The sequence below is a fragment of the Canis lupus genome, chromosome 7 (assembly GCF_048164855.1).
Source record: "Canis lupus baileyi chromosome 7, mCanLup2.hap1, whole genome shotgun sequence".
NCBI lineage: Eukaryota > Metazoa > Chordata > Mammalia > Carnivora > Canidae > Canis > Canis lupus.
In genome coordinates this window covers 56,333,277-56,353,715 of record NC_132844.1, presented here as the reverse complement: position 1 = coordinate 56,353,715, position 20,439 = coordinate 56,333,277, and the positions used below count along the sequence as shown (strand labels likewise).

General features: G+C 34.5%; 1 long non-coding RNA gene across 1 annotated transcript; it reads right to left on the bottom strand.

Annotated features, from left to right (window-relative positions):
• Positions 1-4,222: 4,222 nt before the first annotated feature.
• LOC140636324 (uncharacterized) lies at positions 4,223-20,153 on the bottom strand. Its single transcript, XR_012033599.1, has 3 exons — positions 20,101-20,153; positions 5,866-5,930; positions 4,223-4,735 (listed from the first exon to the last, which is right to left on the bottom strand). It is a non-coding gene; the product is annotated as an uncharacterized lncRNA (long non-coding RNA).
• Between the last annotated feature and the right edge of the window lie 286 nt (positions 20,154-20,439).

Sequence of the window (20,439 nt, the reverse complement as noted above, 5' to 3'; positions counted from 1 at the left end):
GGTAGCTAGTGTAGGCCTCAGAAGGGAGGTATGGAGGGCCCACTGTACTAGGATTCAAGTCCCCAAAGTGAGGACTGCAAATAACTATAATCCTCCAAAGCTTGTTCTATTTAGAGTTTACAGGAAGAGGGACTAAAAAATGAGTTGGTTTTTTTCTAAATGTTTAGAAGCATCTCATTTTTGGGCTATTTTATTACTGATTTCAACATTCATTGAGAACATATGTAACACACTATTTTCTTTGAAATTCCTGAGGATTTGGTTTGTGGCCTTCTAAACAGTTAATTTTGAGATAGTCCCTGTGTCCTTAGAAACAATTAGAAGAATCTTTAGAGGGAGGTTAATATTTCTCTGTATATAAAACTTATTATCTGTTACTCAAATATTGTGTGATTGGCTTATTTTTTCAGCTAGATAAATTTTTAATAGGCAATACCAAAACTTATAATTATTTGTTCATATATATTTTCCCATATTACTGTTGTTTTTAAATATTTAGATACATATTATGAATATATATAATAACAACATATTAATTAATCCATTAAATATGTATATTGTACTTCCTATGTTCCAAAAGCTCTTCTAATAGTTTATAATTAATTCATGTAAACCTTGTAGCAATTGTATAAGTTAAAGGCGATTTTTAGGGTTAACAGCTCAACTTTTCTTATACTCATTATCAGTTGTTTTCATGATCCATTTCTGTCCTATTATAAAGGAAGAAATAAACATTTGGAATTATGAAATCAAGGTAAATGGAAATATTATTATTGGTATTGAGGTGCCATTTACACCCTGCATTTTAGCACCACAGGGTAGTAACCTAGTTCTCTTACTGTCTTCTGTCCAGTCCAGATATTGGCAGAAATGATGCAGTTTCATTAAAACTAGAATTTAAAAAATAAAGCACTTTCTAATGTGTTTCAGGATTCTCATGTAAATTTCCTATATTTTAGCTCATTGCAGAGTCAGCATTGTATTTATTTGTGCCTCTTGAAACCCAGGGAACCACACTTAAATAAGAGTTGAGTGAACACTCATAATAGGTCAAGAAATAATTTCTTTGCTTTGTCCTAGAGCAGCCACTTTGTAAACTAACTCATTGCAGAGATTTTCAGAGATAAGATTATCAAGATAAGCAAACATTTCTAAATGTTATGAACAGGAATTAATTTTCTTCTGTAAATTATTGTTTTTGAAAATGTTATTCTATCAAAACAAAGTTTAATTTTCTTAACTCTTGAAAAATAAACAAATACCAAATGCTTTGATTATAATTCCACAAGGAAAATGAGTTCCAGGAAGTCATATTTAGTGATATAATTCCTTGCTCTATGTGAAAGACTACACCCTTTGAAAATCACTTCTTCTTTTTTTTAAAGACTATTTGAGAGAGAGAGAGAGAAAATGAGAGAGCATGAGTTGGGGGAGAAGTAGAGAAAGAGGAAGAAGCAGACTCCATCATGAGTAGGGAGCCCAAGACATGGAGCTCCACATCTCAGGACCCCCGGCATCATTACCTGAGCTAAAGGCAGACACTTAATCAACTGAGCCACCCACGCATCCCTGAAAATCACTTCTTAACAAACAAAATACTTTGAAAATGCAAACTGTAGCATGTCATTGAAGTTTGGGGAAGATTTTTTAATTTATAATGGATGAAAAATATTGTGTTGTCATTATTATTGCTTTAAATTAATTTATACTAATTAACATTAGTTTACAGATACTGTACATAGGAGATGAAATAGATATTTGGAGGAAAAACTAGGTTAAAATTCAGTTCAATTGTAACCTCATCTCATAATTTTTGGCCAGTGATTCTGTAATTGAACATTAATTTTCTAATTTTAATTTTTTAATTTTTTTAGAAGGAAGGGGGAAGGGACAAAGGGAGAAGGAGAGAGAGAGAGAGACTTAAGGAGGCTCTACACTTAGCCCGGAGCCTGACATGAGATCATGACCTCAGCTGAAATCAAGAGTTGAACACTGAACAACTGAGCCACCCACCCAGGCACCTCTGAAACATTAATTTTCTTATTGGTAAAATACAGATAATAATTCAGATCTATCCTGATGTATTTTAGTTTTTACAGTTAAAGTTTAATATAATAGATATAATAATGAAATATATTCTTTATGAGTCCATGTGTGTGTGCATGTGTGATAAGGTAGCAAGGTAAACCACTAAGAACACAATTAGTTACTTAAGGTAAGTGATGTTGAAACTGTAAACATGTAGTTATACAGATATTACTTATAATTGTGTTTCTTCCAGACAACAACATTCAAGTCATGATATGTATTGGTAGGTATGTCCATAGTATTGATTCAGTAACAATTTGTATGATCCTGAAACACAGTGCTCCTCCTTGGTAAGGAATCTTCAATACCTTGATACCTCCTCGAAAATGAAGAAGGAACTTAGGGAAAGGAAAGAATACAGAAGAAGCAACCGATAATCTATCTTTCAATTACTTACCCTGTCACATTCTTATAATATATTTATATGGCAAGATTAGCATTCTTATCTTTTGTTATGAATAGGTTACACTATATGTTAAAAATATCTCTATTAATCATATTCCTTCTTCATTCCTTCTTCATTTGCGTTCCAAAAACACTCTATTTATTATGAAGTTCAAGTAATCCAAACTTCCATAATTTCCACAAATCTATCTACTACTATGAGAAGAAGAAAAAAAAATCCGGGGAGCTAAGTCAACACCCAGATCTTACAGTAGGAGAGTCAGTGCAGGTGCCCCTTTATAGCTCAATCATTGAATATGCCTCCATTCTGTTGTCAATTTCTATCAACATTAAAACACACCCAACATGGCTCCTTTTTTTTTTTTTCTTTTTCTTTTCTTTTTTTTTTTTTTTTTTTTGCAGTACCTGGGTTAATAAATCCTAGTTGCTTCAATGCAGATTCTGGCTTAGGCTCTAAAAGAGATAAGGAAATGCACAAATACTGACACACAAAAGGCAACTACAACAATATATTTAGAGTATAGTTAATTCTCCTTATTTCTGGTAGTTATGGTCTATAATTTTCTGTGAACATTGAATTAGGGAATACCAAACCATTGCTCCTAGAAGAAATATAGGGTTAGGTTTCTGTGAGCCGGTTGTAATATTTTTGTCAACTAATCAATACATAACCGTGTTTCTGTTTAAATACTTATTTAATAGTTGTTGATTCATTAATGTTAAACACACAGCCAATAGCACCATCCCTAACTACAGCTTATTTAACACATATTAGGCTGAAGCTTCTCTAATACACATTAGGCTACAAGGTTCATCCCAACCTTCTTGAGACTAGAAACACTAGACAGCCCTTCAGCTCTATACATTTGGGCCATTTTAGGCTGCCAAAAGAAAAGCACAAAAATATTAAAAAGACTACACTAAATAGAGCACAAAACGGATATCTGGTTATAGTATGAGAGCTAAAACAAGAAGGCAGAGCACCACCCCATTGGAATTCAGCTGGAGACATACCTATTGGGTGACTCGGAATCTTCCCAGCCCCTTGCGTGTCTGTGAATGACTCTAAAATCACTGCAAGTATTGATTTGGGGATTACAGATAAATACTAGCTTCCCAGTGAATTTGCAAATATAGAATCTGCAAGAAATGAGATTCAATTTTATCTGGATGCTTTACCCGGTATGCTGAGTTTTTCTGAGTGAATCTGGAAGCTCAGGTACAGTTATTTTTTTTTTTTCAGGTACAGTTAATATTTGGTTTAGTCTCCCAGAGTTTTTCCAAGTCCAGATGTTAAAAAAGACTGGAACTATCTTAGTTGCTTTTCATGTACTCCTTCTAAGCATTCAAGAGCAACCTTAAATATTCTGATGGGGGATGGTGAGGATGGAGTAGTGGAAGAGAATAACTCATCCAAAGAGGATGGTTACCTAACAGCATTAAGTGGATTGTCATAGAGCAATTATGATCAATGTACTTGTCCTTCCTCCCTCCCCACTTTCCTTCCTTCTTTTCCTTCATCCTCCCTCCTTCTCTTTTCATGGATTTCTTTTGTTTCCTGACCAGTTTTTGTTTGTCCATTACAAGGCGGCAATCAGGTATCTGTAGGGAGCTGGGACCAACATCTACTGAGACCCTTGGTTGTTGGTCATCTACATAATCTTACCTTCACTGTTGCACTGCGGGACAAAGAATTTTCATAGTACAGTCAGTTCTGCCCTAAGGTATACATATGTGTTGCTAAAAAATCATCATGGTATGCAAATTAATGCAATAAAAAATGCAGGGCTTATGAGAAAAATGAGACTGGCTTATAACACTCAAAACTTTAGTCAGACACACTAGACAGAAAAGATAGGAGCCTAATTACAACAGTAGCACAGTTTTACAGACATTAAATGGTTAAGAAATCTGTAAGTAGTATAATAAAGATAGCAGTTTTCCCGGAACAAAAGCCTTAAATTCTCTTCTGGAAGTGGGCATCACAAGGTTGCAGCTTTTGTTGCTGTCAAGTGGTGGATGGAAGGTTCCTTGAAATCAGAGGGAATGAATAAAAAAAAAAAAAAAAAAAAAGAAATCAGAGGGAATGGTGTAATATCACATGTGCGTGGTTGTGACTCTCAACACACAACCAGGCAATGAGTTGAGGTGGCCAGTAGAGGTTTGAGGTGTGCTTGTGTTGTGTGTACTCTTGCATGGCTCATTCAGCTGGGGGCTGTTGTCTGCATTCATCTAGTGTTTCCTGTGGATAGAATCACATATAAACAAATGCAAATCTGCTTTGTCATCAAATTTAATATATCAGTGTATCAATCACATTGGAAAAAAATCAGGTTTGCACCACAAGTTTTATAACAGAATTGACTGTGCAGTATTCTGGGACTGCAGTATGATTAAATTTTTGTTCAGGCTGAACTTCTAGATTCCCCCAGAAATATTCGCCAGTACTAAGTGGAGCAGATGAATCTTGTTTTAGGTCCATCCTTTCATCTCCTGAATGTATATTTCAGAAGTTCTGCTATCAGTGTGTGTATCTGCTCAGGACTCCACTATTTTCTTTCTGTTTCTACTCATGTGGCTTCTGATGTTCTCAAAACAGTGAAGAAAGAATATGAGACCGTGCCACAGGGAATGATGGGTGATCTCCTTAAGTATATGAGGCACTGCTATCTTGATCTAAGCAATTCACCCGACCTATATAATTATACTGCCTTTGCTAGGCAAGGGTTTTTCCTAATACGGCCTCAGTGTACCATGTGGGTCTGAATTCTGGCCGAAGCTCAGCATATTTCATCAACATTGTGATTTCTGTGGCTGCGTGCCAAGATGACAATATTGAAACATCAAGAGGCAGAGACATACTTTCAGTATTAAAGCAAAATGAAGAAAATTCATTCAAAGGAGGAGTCCCTTTAGAAGTAAACTTTTATATAAAATGCTTTTCTGGGGCATCTGGGAAGCTCAGTAGTTGAGCATCTGCCTTCAGCTCAGTTTGTGATCCCGGGGTCCTGGGATCCAGTCCTGCATGAGGCTATCCACAGGGAGCCTGCTTCTCCCTCTGTCTATGTCCCTGCCTCTCTCTGTGTGTCTCTCATGAATCGATAAATTTTTAAAAATCTAAAAATAAAATAAAATAAAATGCTTTTCCTTTACCTTGACCTAATTTTACCCATCTCTCAAGACTCATTGTCCTGCTTCCTCCAATAATTCTTGCTATGCTAATCCCACCCTTATTCTTTGCACATATCCTACCTTATCCACCAGATTCCAGTTCACTTCTTCAGTTTTCACATTGTTTCACAGCCCTGGCCTCTCTACAAAATTACCTTTGTCTCCGTTCTTTGTAGAGGTCACCACAGAAGGCTTACCCACCTGTAGGAGCACTTGTGAAAACCTTCTCCCCAATGTTTTTTGGTTGATGGGCTTTTTTCCATGACCTGGTTTAGGAGTACATTTTTCTTTAGTTGTTTTGCCTTTAATAATTTGTTCTACTCAACTGACTTGTTGGCTTCAAGAGTAAAAGATACCTACCAAAGTTGATTCATTTACTACACATTCTTAGTTTTGTAAAGACTTAAAATCAACCTTGCCAAATGCTTGTCAAGCTTATAAATATTTTTGCTAGTGAGGGCGTTATTGCTTATTGAGCCACCTTGTTTAGCATTTAGAGAACTCTTTAATAAACTTTTTCTTAATATGGCATCCAACTATCTATTAAGAGTACTCAACAATGTCAATGCCATCCTGTAAGGCCCTCCTAGAATAACATAGATTTTTGTCCAAGAAAGTCTCTAAAATGTATTCTACACTAATGCTGAGTTCATTTCTCTCCAGGTTCACTTTCAGTTCCTTAAACTGATTCTCAGAAAACACAGACATAAGTCTTTTCAATGTCCATTTCTTTGAATTTTGAAGTTTATTTCCTTTTTAGACCACAGTATCCAGAATCATATCTGAAAGTTGTTTTGATCTTTCACAATACTTAGTACAATGTTAAGGCAAGAAGGAGATAATTAAAATATTATTTGAGGTAGATTTTTCTGTATGATGAATTTTTGAATTGCCTTTACAGGAGACTTTACTTTTTTTTTTTTTTCTTTTTGAGACTTTACTTTTTTATTGCAATATTTACAGATGATTTTTAAAAAATCATTAAGATTTTTAAAAACTTTCTATCCCTTGCTTTTAGGTAATTCTGTAGATTATACTCATAATCAACTTTCCTTACAACTTCCTTCTCTATTTTTATTTATCTACAAATGTCTAAATTTAATGCCTACTGAGTGTTAAAATTGCTAAAACCTTTCAATGCTTCCTAAAATTTTGTCATTTGATGATGTACCTATGCAACCCAGCTGGTTTTGCTACATGAGGAGAAGCTACACACATACCCATAGGTAGCCCCAGGTCATATTTCTGGAGTCCATGACAACTTGGAATATAGCTCAGTTCGATGAATGACTAACAGATTTTCACCAAAGTTCATTGTGGTGTCTAGTAATCATTGATATCAAGTAATTTGCCCCTCTCCAACTACTCAGAAAACCACAATATATAAATATTTCTTCTGATTGATATTTTATGATTGTTTTAATACTCTATCTATTATTAGCAAGGAAAGAGACATTCTTTAGGCCTGGTCTACATGGTATTCAAAAGAAGAAACCCCTAAGAAAAATGAATTTGTGTATGGGTGGAATACCAGTCTCTTAGAGTGAGAAGTTAAAGTGGAAATCCAGGAACATTGAGGAGAGTGGGAAGGGAGAGAGAATATGCAAATATTTAAATAGAAAAATGTGAGCAGGTAACACATTTAAGATTATTTAAATCTCTGTTCACTCATCGAAGAATTAAGCCATTTTTTTTATCTGAAAGCATGACATAAAATGTATGGTCACCATAAAAAGAGAAAATTTCCCGAATTTGTCAATAGCAGCTATGAAATAAAGTTAGTTTCTCTTACGAAATCTTACTTCCTCTCATGAGGGGAATCACTTTCAGAAAACTTTCAATTACAAATTTGCTCTCTGCCCCTTGAGATATAAATCTTCTCTCAGTCTTTTTTATGGTTTTACAATCCAGGAATACTTTTCTTAAGGATGTGGGAGCCAGCCATTGGAGATATAATCATCAAGGAAGATATTGCTCCCAACTTCCAGTCTCTGTAGGCATATTGACTGGCCCCCTGTTAACATGTGTATGATTGGGTTATGGTGGTTGACTGGCTGGGTCACCTCATTTTCATTATCCAGCAGGCTCGTCTGGGCTTATTCACATCATGGTGGTCACAGAAGTTCCAAGGTCAACAAAAGAAGACAAGTTCCAAGGCACCAAACACTGTTTCAATCTGTGTTACATTCTATTTCCTTCCGTTTCACTGGCCAAATAAGTCAAAGCCAGATGGAGGGAGGAAGGGTGGGATAGATTCCACTTCTTGGTGGAAGGAAAGAATTTGTAGTGGTTTCTATTTCACCTAGAGCAATTTATTGAAGAGACTTTCCTTTCTTTACCATTCTTCAGGGTTATTACCAAAGCAAACATCTTGTATGAATGGTTATCATATTAACTTTATTTTTAATATATTTGTAGGTTGTTGTGATGTTCCATTTTTCATTCACTATATTGATTATTTCACTTGCCTCTCTTAGTGTGTTACCCGTCTTATAAATTTTATTAGTCTTTTCTGAGAACCAACTTTTACTTTTATTTATTTTTATTATTTTTAAACTTTTAAAAAATTTTTATTTATTTATTCATGAGAGACACGGAGAGAGAGAGAGGCAGAGACATAGGCAGTGGGAGACACAGGCTCCATGCAGGAAGCCTGATGTGGGACTTCATCCCAGGGCTCCGGGATCATCCCAGGCTAAGCCACCCAGGCGTCCCAAGAACCAACTTTTAATAATTAGGTATGAATCTATAGATTGCTTTCTATTATATTTTTATACTTTTTTTTAACTTTCTCTACTTCCTTTAGGTTTAATTTGCTAATATTTTTCTATTTAATGTTTATACTAATCAGCATATGTGATGTTATACTATTGTAATGAATAGCCTCCAAGTGTGACTTGCTTAAAACAAAAGAGTTGTATTTCTCATTATTACTTTGTGCACATTATGGATTTTTGGGGGTTTTCTTCTTCAAAAATCATTATTCACACCCCGTGACTTCAGTGTACTGAAGGGTCAGCATATCATAATTGTAAATTCTAACTTTTCTTTGAGTTATTTAAATTTTTACTGAGATCAGAGCCTCAACCAAAATCTATGAATGTGTAATTGTAAAGTCAAATATCAGGAAGGATTCAGGGTAAAGAGCTCAGAAATTTCCTTAAATACTCAAAATACTTGTCTTATGATTAGAGCATGCTACATATAGCTTATACGAGTTTTTTCATTTTGTTCATTAGTTTTAAGGAGAATTTTAGATGGCAACTGCCTAGATTTTTGTGTTCTTTTTTTTTTTTCCTATGTATTATACCAGAGGCCTAGCAGTACATTTCTGCTCCCTAGAAAATGCCAGCTATGCTCTGTGTAATTTACAAGGAAGGATTTCGGGAATGGTAAAACACATAGACAGCATTTTTCATAACCATTGTGTGACTCCCTAAGGCAAATTTGCAGAGGCTTGTGAGCCTGACAACTCCTCTATGAGGGGATTCTATTTTACAGAATCTTAGGACGACCAAAATGCCTAAAGGGGCATGGCCTATATAAGATGTAATTTGAAGGTTGTAAATTAGTTTTAACAAAGCATATAGGATTGCTGAATGCAGTATTCTCCACATGTTGCAAAATTAATGCTTTGGGGCTTTCTTTTAAGCTTGGATAAAGCTGGGTAGAGATTGGGTTTTCTTCCATGCAGGACATCATCATAGCAATTACTTTTTGTTCCAACTTGTCTGGAGGGAGGAATTGAAGCTGAGGGGTGTGTCTCAGTTTATTAGGCGGTTTAAAGTCCTTGCTGGGGCACAAGATTCATCTCTGAGCTCGTACACTTTATATGAGTTACTTGCTTAGAGTCTTTTCTTAGGTAAGGCTGCCTAGATAAACTATCCAAGACTTGATACGTATATATGACTCTAAGATGGTCTTAATATGCCTCTCAGGTTTACTAAACTTCAGATACTTTTCTTCTTGACTATAAACCACTGACCTCCCTTTGCTTTTTTTGAATGTTTTTATTTAAATTCCAGTTAGTTAACATACAGTGTAATGTTAGTTTCAGGTGTACAATATAGTGATCCAGCACTTCCGTACATCACCTGGTTATCATCACAGCAAGTGCGCTCCTTCATCCTGATCACCTGCTTCTCCCACCCCTCTCCCCTTCTCTCTGGTAACAATCTGGTTTCTGTAGTTAAGAGTCTGTTTCTTGGTTTGCCTCTCTCTTTTTTTCTTTTGGTAATTTGTTTTGTTTCTTAAATTCCACATATAAGTTAAATCATGTGGTATTTGTCTTTCTCTGACTGACTTATTTTAATGCTTAGCATAATACTCTCTAGCTCCATCTGTTTTATTGAAAATGAAAAGATTTCATTCTTTTTTATGGCTGAATAACATTCCCTTGTACATATATACCACATCTTCTTTTATCCATTCATAAGTTGGTGGACAATGGGCTCTTCCCATAGTTTGGCTATTGTTAATAATGCTGCTATAAACATCAGGGCGCATATATCTCTTTGAATAATTCTTCTTCTTCTTCTTCTTCTTCTTCTTCTTCTTCTTCTTCTTCTTCTTCTTCTTCTTCTTCTTCTTCTTCTTCTTCTCCTTTTCTTTGCCCCTCCTCCTCCTCCTCCTCCTTCTTCTTCTTCTTCTTCTTCTTCTTCTTCTTCTCCTTTTCTTTCCTCCTCCTCCTCCTCCTCCTCCTCCTCCTCCTCCTCCTCCTCCTCCTTCTTCTTCTTCTTCTTCTTCTGTGAAAGAGAGTATGGAGGTACTTCAAAAAGTGACAAATGATATTACCCTATGATCCAACAATTGTACCACTAGTATTTACCTAATTGTACCACTAGTATTAAACTAATTGTACCACTAGTATTTACCTAGTTGTACCACTAGTATTTACCTAAAGAATTCTTTAGTGGTACAATTGTTGGATCATAGGGTAATATCATTTGTCACTTTTTGAAGTACCTCCATACTCTCTTTCACAGTGATTGCATCAGTCTGCATTCCCACCAACATTATAAGAGGGTTCCCTTTACTCTGAATCCTCACCAACACCTGTCATGTCTTGTTGATTTTAGCCATTTTGACAGGTGTGAGGTGATATCTCATTATAGTTTTGATTTGAATTGCCCCAATGATAAGTGACGCTGAGCATCTTCTCATGTGTCTGTTGCTCATCTGTATGTCTTCTTGGAAAAAAATATTCATGTTTCTGCCTATTTTTAATTGGAATATTTGTTTTTCGGGTATTCAGTTTTATTAGTTCTTTATATATTTTGGATACCAACCCTTTATCAGATATGTCATTTGCAAATATCTTCTCCCATTCTATAAGTTGCCTTTAGTTTTGTTGGTTTTTTTTCACTGTGCAGAACCTTTTATTTTGATGAAGTCCCAATGGTTTATTTTTTATTTTATTTCCCTTACCTCAGGAGCCATATCTAGAAGGAAGTTGCCATGACTGATGTCAAAGAGGTTATTGCCTGTGTTCTCCTCTAGGATTTTTATGGTTTCAGGTCTTACATTTAGGTCTTTAACCATTTTGAATTTGTTTTTGTGCTTGGTGTACAAAACTGGTCTAGTTTTATTCTTTTGCATGTTTCTGCCTGTTTGACAGCAGTATTTGTTGAAGATACTTTTTTCTCACTGGATATTCTTTCCTGCTTTGTTGAGGATAAATTGACCATAAACTTGTGGGGTTTGACCTTCCTTTTCTTAAAACATTTACTTCAGAAAACTTTCAATTATAAATTTGCTCTCTGCCCCTTGAGATGTAAATCTTCTCTCAGTCTTTTTTATGGTTTTACAATCCAGGAATACTTTTCTTAAGGACGGGGGAGCCAACCATTGGAGATATAATCATCAAGGAAGATATTGCTCCCAACTCCCAGTCTCTGTGAGATAGTAGGAGCCTAACTTAGATAAGCAATTAGCAAACACAGATGGCCTAATCACATTGATCAATCTCCCTACTAACATGTTCTAGTAGTTTTCCACTAGTTTACCCTAATGCTTAAAAACATTCTCACTTTTTCTTTGAAGGAATTAAATTCAATCTCTCTTCCCTATTGCAAATAATCTTTTATAAAAGTCTCTCTTGCCTGTTTAACTTTACTGTTACAATTTTTCTTTGACATATACTACTACATATATACTACATATACAAAATACCATTTTATGTGAATGAACATCTTCTGAGGAGCTGAAATAGAAGATCCCCAGCCCCTTTTTTTTGCATAGTCACAGAGATTTTTCTTAGAATAAAGATATGTGTGTATGTGTGTGTAGATCCCTTTAGTTCTGGGTAGATAGTCATCAGTTTTTAAATTTGTTCCACAGTTATCCTTTCTGGTATGTATCAGCTTACTTTTGTTGGGAAAGGATCCAGGGCGTGGGCTTGAGTGGATTTTTGTTCTGCAGTGCAAATTGACTCAAGTGACTTGTTGCCAGATTGTGTTTATATGTCTTTGAGGGTAGTAGCGTATCTTATTGATTATTAGATTTAATTCAAACTGCACCCTAGATGTTCATAAGCTTTTTCAGCCAGTGAATAGTAGAAAAATCTCATCTAGTTTCTCACTTGTGAAAGTGTAGATTTAAAGGTTGGACAAAGCATCCAGCATCATATTTTACTCTTACAAGCATTTTTCATCCAAACCAATCTACATTTACAAATTTCTCTTCTATATCTTTTAGCCAAAGGGGTCTCTCCACCTGCTTAGAGAAATTTTGCTGACATTAGCTCACATTAGTTACAGTAAACTTAGGGAGTTTGTGGTACTTCCCACTTATTTGGTTTATAAGTGATGAAATTCTTTTGAAATTTGGGTAGAATATGAAATTGTGATGAAATTCTTTTTAAATTTGAGTAGATTAGAAGATAGTTGATTAGTGAGTTTAACAATTATTTATATTAGGACTTCTCTACATTTGTGAAAGTCTGTCTTCAAGATGGTCACCACCAATCCCTTCCCTTTCTAGATACACATGAAGAGGTAGAATCAATTGCTCTTTTTCCCTATTGGATGAAGTGACTTATTTAGTCAATAGAATATGAGAAAATGACATCCTTCAACTCCTACGGTTAGGTCATAAAAATCTTTGCAAATTACTTGGGGTCTCCTTGGACTGTTTGCTCTCAGAATGCTTACTCTGGAAGTAGTAGTAATCAATGATGTGTAAGAGTTTGTCCATGCTGTGAGATTTCCAAATTACATGGAAAGGCCAGGTGTATTTTTTTAAAGATTTACTTATTTTTCATGAGAGACAGAGAGAGAGAGGCAGAGACATAGACAAAGGGAGAAGCAGGCTTCCTGTAGGAAGCCCAATGTGGGACTCGGTCCCAGACTGGGGATCATGCCCAGAGCCAAAGACAGATGCTCAACTACTGAGCCACCCAGGCATCCGAGGCCAGTGTATTGAAATACCATATACAGAGGGAAAAAAAGAGACAAAGGAGCAATTAGATGCCAAATATGTGAGTGAAGAGACCACTTATAAATGGATCCCCTGCCCCAATATCTGCATGTGAGACAAAGTGAGCTAGAGATAAACTCTTTTAGGTATGCTTTTCCCACATTTATAACCCTCAAAATCTTTAGAAAAATATCTAAGTTTTGAACTAGTTTATTATGTAACAATAGGTAACTGGAACAATATCCAAGTTTAAGTTTTAAATTTTAGAACACTAGAGTCACCTCCATCTCTCCTTATTCAAAGTTCATCTTTGCCAAATCAAATCTACCTGAGATTTCTTTTTTTTTTTTTTAATATTTATTTATTTATGATAGTCACAGAGAGAGAGAGAGAGAGAGAGAGAGGCAGAGACACAGGCAGAGGGAGAAGCAGGCTCCATGCACCGGGAGCCCGATGTGGGATTCGATCCCGGGTCTCCAGGATCGCGCCCTGGGCCAAACGCAGGCGCCAAACCACTGCGCCACCCAGGGATCCCCTACCTGAGATTTCAAAAAGGGAGATGGGCAGCAAAGGTTTGGTGGAAATATTTTAATAAAGTTAATTCCTCTCTTTCTGTATCTCATTTGAAAGGGAACTTGGCAGGTATGTATATATAGAGAGCCTCAACACATTCAGGGAAGTTAGATCTTCATTCCAGCATTTCATAGTATTAGGTCATTGCCCATGAGAAATTAGTGCAAACTTACATGTGTAGAATTTATTCAGGATTGCAATCCTCTAAAAATTTTTATTTTGGGGAAGAAGAGTTGTAGAGCTGCCAGGTTTGAATTCAAATCTTAACCCTCCCATTTATCTACAGAAAATTACTTAAAATTACTTAAAAAATCATGTCTTCATCTTTAAAATGAAAATAATAATGCTTTGGAGTATTTTAATACATGATATGTGGAATGATGTATCGAGCACACAAATGACGTTCAACAAATGGCATTCTCCTCTCCTCATTTTGTTCTCTTGCTCCAGCTATTCATCTCTCTTCTTTTTCAGTTAAAGTAACACTGTCGTGATCAATTTGTAGATAGGTTTTAGCCCTTAGACTGTAAACTACAGGATCCAAGCCTATTTATTTTTGCATATCTAGATAGCCCATACCTTGACATATAAATGATACTTAAAAAATATTTGTTGAATAAAACTATGAAGTTTTGCCTTTCCTGAATTGCCTTCCATCAAAAGACTTAATTATTACTGCTCTCTATTTTTTCTAAAACTTAATAAAACAGCAAATTTACCATCTGTTTCATCCTTTTGTCAATCAAATTAGATTATTTTTGTGTTTTTTTAAATATTGGTTTACCATGTGTAATTTGAGTTTTCTTTTATAAAATCTGGTAAAATAAGTCGTAAAATCTTTCTATGAAATGGTTAGGTATGCAATTTCACAAGTCTAAGCTTCACTTTAAATGAGTGCCATGCCCATATATTTTGAGTGGATTAAAAGAGGAAGGATTTAAAGGAAAATGAAAGGTCATATACATTCAGCTTTCATGGGTTAAAATAATTGTGTCTCTCTCCTTATATATTGGCAAATTGCAGTCCTAATAATAGGAAATATTAGATGTCCTTAGTTTGGAATGGTTCAGCTTCATCCATTGCAAATTAAAATAATAATTTTATTGCATCATGACTAAAGTATGGCTGGGGTATTTTAATAGGAGATCAGTCTTGGAAAACTAGCTAAAAAGTGATTCCTCTTTAAGTGGACTTGTTTATAGTCATAGTCCATCTTTTAAACTATTTTAGGATTCAAACAAATAAGAACAACTTGAAATCAAGAAACTCATTTAGCCATGAAAAAAATAGTTATTTCCCAATGTTAAACAGAAAATTAAACATTCACTTATGCTGAGGGAGATTAGAGAATCGCTTTTCTTTAGGAAAGACACAACATAGGAGAAAGATAAACCCTTTTAGAAAGAAAATAATAGATTTATATTAACATCCATCCCAAGAGCAAATGTTGATCTATTTGTTGGCCAAGCAAGCTTGCAGCTTAGATTCGTTCACTGCAAAACAGTTGCCATCCCAGAGCCTTCAGAAAGCCAAGTTCTTGCCAATGACCATGGAATTTGTCCAGTCCATCTGCATCTAATTATTTGTCCAAACTAGGTTTTACATTTCCTAAGTAATACTGTGCTTAGAATTTCTGTATGGGCATGACTCCATTATTTAGTTAATCATATTGTCAGGAAGCTGTTAGAATTTTTTGTAGAATTCTTCTATCTGCTATTTTCTTTTTTACATTCCATTTTACTTATCTAAATAATTATTTTTCTCCTTGGCTTTTCAGCTTGTTACAGTGTTAATATGCCCCATCTTTTTTACAACTGAATAAATCTATAAAACTAAGTTGCTTTCCATTTCCCTCTATTTTATACATTGTTTCCATAAATTGTTTTCTTTTTATTTTCTCTTATTAGATAGTTCTCAAGAAGTGACCCAAATTATCTAGCAGCAAGACAATAGATATTTTGTCATAAAATTATTTGTAATCACAGTTTATTATTTAGGTAGTTGCTTTGTTCTTTCCAGTAGGTTTACTATGGTTGGTTATTCATTTTAATGCAAAATACATTCATATACAGGAGGAAATGAAAAAAATAACATACAGCAAATCAATGTATACTTAAGGGTCCATGAGCAAAAAATTAAAGAAAATGGAAAATGGATCCTTATTGAAGCAGTTAGCTGCTAGTTTTAAATAAATTTATTTGTAGTAGTTTTGGAATAAATAAAAATCAACCTATCTGGCTTCTATGAAAAATGTTAAACTAAGATATATTAGAAGGGAAAAAACCTTGTCTAGAATCAAAAGAGGAGTATGTGTTTTCTTTCTATATGATGATGATACATATTATATTATATTTTTGAGTGATAAAATTGCCATCATTTATTTTTTTCCTGTAGTCTCTCATCTCTTTCAACAAAACGCACATAAGCTAAATATAAAGGTTAAACATTCTCTAAATTTTGGTTGACCTTATAGCATAAATCAACTCTTATTTCAGACAACTGCAGACTCCCTGCACAAGTTGTAGCAAATCCAATATCTACTTTTATAATTATTATTGATAATATAGAAGTAAGTCCATCTTTGTATAGTCCTTTAAAATTCTAATAAAGAGATTTTAATATTGTTAGGCCATTTGAATATTACTATGCTATTCTGGGTTTGTATTATATTTTCTTTTATTAAATATGAATACTGAGACATGGACAAGCTCACTGACTATGGTGAAGATCATATATCTAGTACTAGGCTGAACTGGAACCTAACTCAGAGATCCTCAATCTTAGGGATCCTAGGGATTTGTCAATTATATGATGTCATCATAATATATTAAATTGAATTACTAAAATGTCAATTAGCATAATATTTTAATATATTGCTTGATGTGTGAACTGAGATACAGAACTGAAGTATACACACATTTCTTTTGGGAATTGTCAATTTTTTATAACAGATATAAAACTGAGAAGTTTTATTGTTCAAGAAAACTTTATCAAGGCATAATTTTCATAAAATCTGTCCCTAGTTAATGTATATTTTGATGAGTTTCAAGAACTGTATACAGCCAGGCAACTCCCACCACTATTAAGACACAGCATTTTTATTACCCAAAACCTTCCTTCACAGTAAATCTCATCTCCTCATCCTCAGTCCCAGACATCACTGTTCTGCTTTATCCTAATGTAGTTTGTAATTATTTTTCTAGAGTTTCATATAAATGACTCAAGAGTATCTGCTCTTCTGTGTCTGATTTCTTCCTCTTAACATAATATTTGTGGGACAATCCATATTGTGCAGTTGTATCTGTAGTTCATTCCTTTTTATTGCTGACTAGCCTTCAGTCATATGATATACCAGCATGTTTATTCATTTGCTTATTTATGGACCTTTGGATTATTCCCAAATTGTGGCTATGGGGAATAAGGAAGCTAACAATACATGTGTGTACATATCTCTGTGTGGGCATGTGTTTTCATTTTCTTGGTCAGATATCTAGGAATGAAATTGTTAAGCTATATGGCAGATGATTTTAAATTTGTAAGAAACAGCTAAATTGCTTTTTTAAATGGTGGTCATTTTCCATTCTTATAAGCAATGTATATAAGTAACCAACTATCAACATTGGCGTTGTCAAGTCTTGAATTATAGCTGTTCTATGAGGTTTGTAGTGGTATCTCATTATAGTTTTATTTTGCATTCCTATTCATTACTGATGTAAATATCTCTATATAACTATATCTGGTATTGTATGGTAGTTATTAGCTTACAAGTTCTGGTAGTTTTTTTAATAGATCCTTAGTGTAGATGCAGATACATAATTCTTCATGTGTCACATGTGAATAAAGACAGTTTTAATTCTGTCGTATCCCCACACATTTTTATTTTTGGCTTACTGAATGGGCTGGTAATGATGAGTGGGATTCATTTTCTTCTTGCTGATATTAAAGAAAAAGGATTTACTCTTTCACCATTGTTATTTTAGCTGAAAATTTCTCATAGGACCCCTTTATCAAGTTGAGAAAATTCCCTTATATTATGAATTTGCTGAGAGTTTTGTTTTGTCTTTTTTTAAATCATGAGTAAGTATTGACTTTTCTCAAAGGCCTTTCAATTGCATATTTCATGATAATTATAGTCTTGTAAAAGCCTACTAATGTGGTAAATATGCAGGTTGATGTTCAAATATTAAATCAACCTTGTTTTCGTAGAATAAAACTAACTTAATTTTGATGCATCATATTTGCTAGTATTTTGTTAAGAAACTTATATGTTCATGAGGATATTAATTCCAAGTTTTAAGTCTTTAAAATTTATTTTTTGGCTTTTGGTAATCAGGGTAATGTTGATCTCTGTTTTCTGAAAAAGTTGTGTAGGAATAGTATCATTAAACTATAGGGGCGCCTGGGCATAGAATTTAAACTATAATTTTTCAGCACTTTCAAGATGTTATTTTATTAGCTTTTGGCTTACTTAGTTTCTGGTGAGTGATATGCAGTCATTTTTATCTTTTGTTTTGTTTCGTATACTTTGTCTCTTTTCTCTGGATATTGTTTTCTTCTTATCACTGTTTTTTTTTTTTGAGCAATTTTATTTTGATTGTGTTTGTGCTTTATTTTGTGCTTTGTTCATCCCATTGGTGATTGAGCTAGCACTATAGTTTTATTCAGGTTTGAGAACGTGTTAGCCTCTGTTTCTTCTCTTCTTTTCTGTTTGTTTATCCCGTTCCTACCATTTTTGGAATTCCTATTCCATGTATATTAGATTAATTCATTTTATTCTGTAGGTTAATAATACGTCTTAATTTTATCTCCCTTTTTTGAAGTTTTCAATAGATTCATTGCTAAATCTGTAAATTTACCAATATTTTCTTGTGTAGTGTCTAATCTGTGATTAAAATTTTCACTTAGACACTTTATGTTTTACCTCTATAATTTCTATTTAGTTCTCTTTTAAATTTCCATTCTCCTTTTTATTTTGTTTATATTATGTTTACATATTTGTAATAACTTTAATGCATTTGTTAGCTTTGTCATTTATGTCATTTATAGTCGTATTTCTTTTTTTTTTTTAAAGATTTATTTATTTATTCATGATAGACATAGAGAGAGAGAAAGAGGCAGAGATACAGGAGGAGGGAGAAGCAGGCTCCATGCACCAGGAGCCTGACGTGGGATTCGATCCCGGGTCTCCAGGATCGCGCCCTGGGCCAAAGGCAGGCGCCAAACCGCTGCGCCACCCAGGGATCCCCTATAGTCATATTTCTATTGATTGTTTTTCTCCTGTTTTGGGCTATATATTTCTACATAGCATAATCAGTTATTTTGATTTTATGCTAAACATTACAGATATGAATTTGTAAGAATCCTGGAGATTTTTCTTCCTTTAAAAAGTGTTAGGCTTTGTATTATCACACAATTAAATTACTTGTAAGTCAGTTTCTTCCTCTGAGGTTTTTTTTTTTTTTTAAGAATTTATTTATCTGAGAGAGAGACAGACAGACAGACAGACAGCAAATGGGGAGGGGAAGGGGGAAAAGGAGGAGCAGACCCCTCTGCTAAGCAGGGAGCCTGACACAGGGCTCAATTCCAAGATCCGAAGACTCCTGGATCATGACCTGAGCCGAAGGTAGATGCCTAAGTGACTGAGCCAACTGGGTACCCCCATCTGAGGCATTTTTAAAGCTTTGCTGGGGGAAGGTCTGGGGTAGCCTTTGTTCAATTGATAGTTTACCCCCAATTACTTACATATGATCCCTTCTGATAACAATTCACTCTCCTAAATATGCTAAAGGTTCATTAGGGACAGTCTACTTTGCTGGTTAGAGTTTAATATATTTTCTAGAACTTACCTGTGCAGGTGCTGGGAATTTTGACCTTATACCTGGTTCTTCTCTATCAGGCCTCCTGGAGCTTCACTCTGTGCTTACATATCTGAATACTTAGCAAAGATGTAAAAGAACTCTTTATTTAGATTTCTGGAGCTCTTTTTTGCAAATCTCCCTCTTTTCAGAACTCTGCCCCCACCACTACCACCTGCCTCAGCCTTTCCTATCCACCATTCACATTCCTCTCCTCTGTGTGGTTGCTGGCTTTTTAAAAATTGTGTCTAGATAGCAAGCCAGAACAATTATAAGGCTGACATCATCTGTTTGTCTTCTCGTAGGGATCACAGTCCTGAAATGCTGTTAGCCAGTGTCTGTTTTCAGGTTTTGATTTTTCTTTGCATATTTATAGAGAAAGGTAAATCTAGTCCTTATATTATGACTAGAAGCTGGAATTACAGATATTTTGAAACTAATTAGTTTATTTTTATTACTTATTATTCTTTTCGGGCATTTTTATAGCCCAGGCTAAAGTCACGTTTAGAGATATATTTATAGATTTTTTTTTAACCTGCTGAAAGAGAAATAGAAATTCACTTCCAAATTCAGGATTCTATTAAATACTTACTTTTCTGGACAATCAGATCTGTACCAATGAGTTCACTTAATTGTTGATCCCTTTGATACAAAAAAAAAAAAAAAAAAGTTATAAGCAGCAGGAGGGGAAAGACCAGGAAATGATTCAAATAACCTAGCTGTGCCTAATCAAAGATGGCCTGTGATACAAAAATAAAAGAAAAATCCTAAATATAATGCCATTTTCAGAAATATTTCAGAAGACTTTTTCAAATGTGTAAAAAGAAAAAAAAATAGACTTTAGAACATTTTCAAACAGGATCCTGAAGTAGTCAAGAGCAGTATAAAGAGATTCTTGTCCTTTATTTGTAAATGTTCACAGAACTAAAAG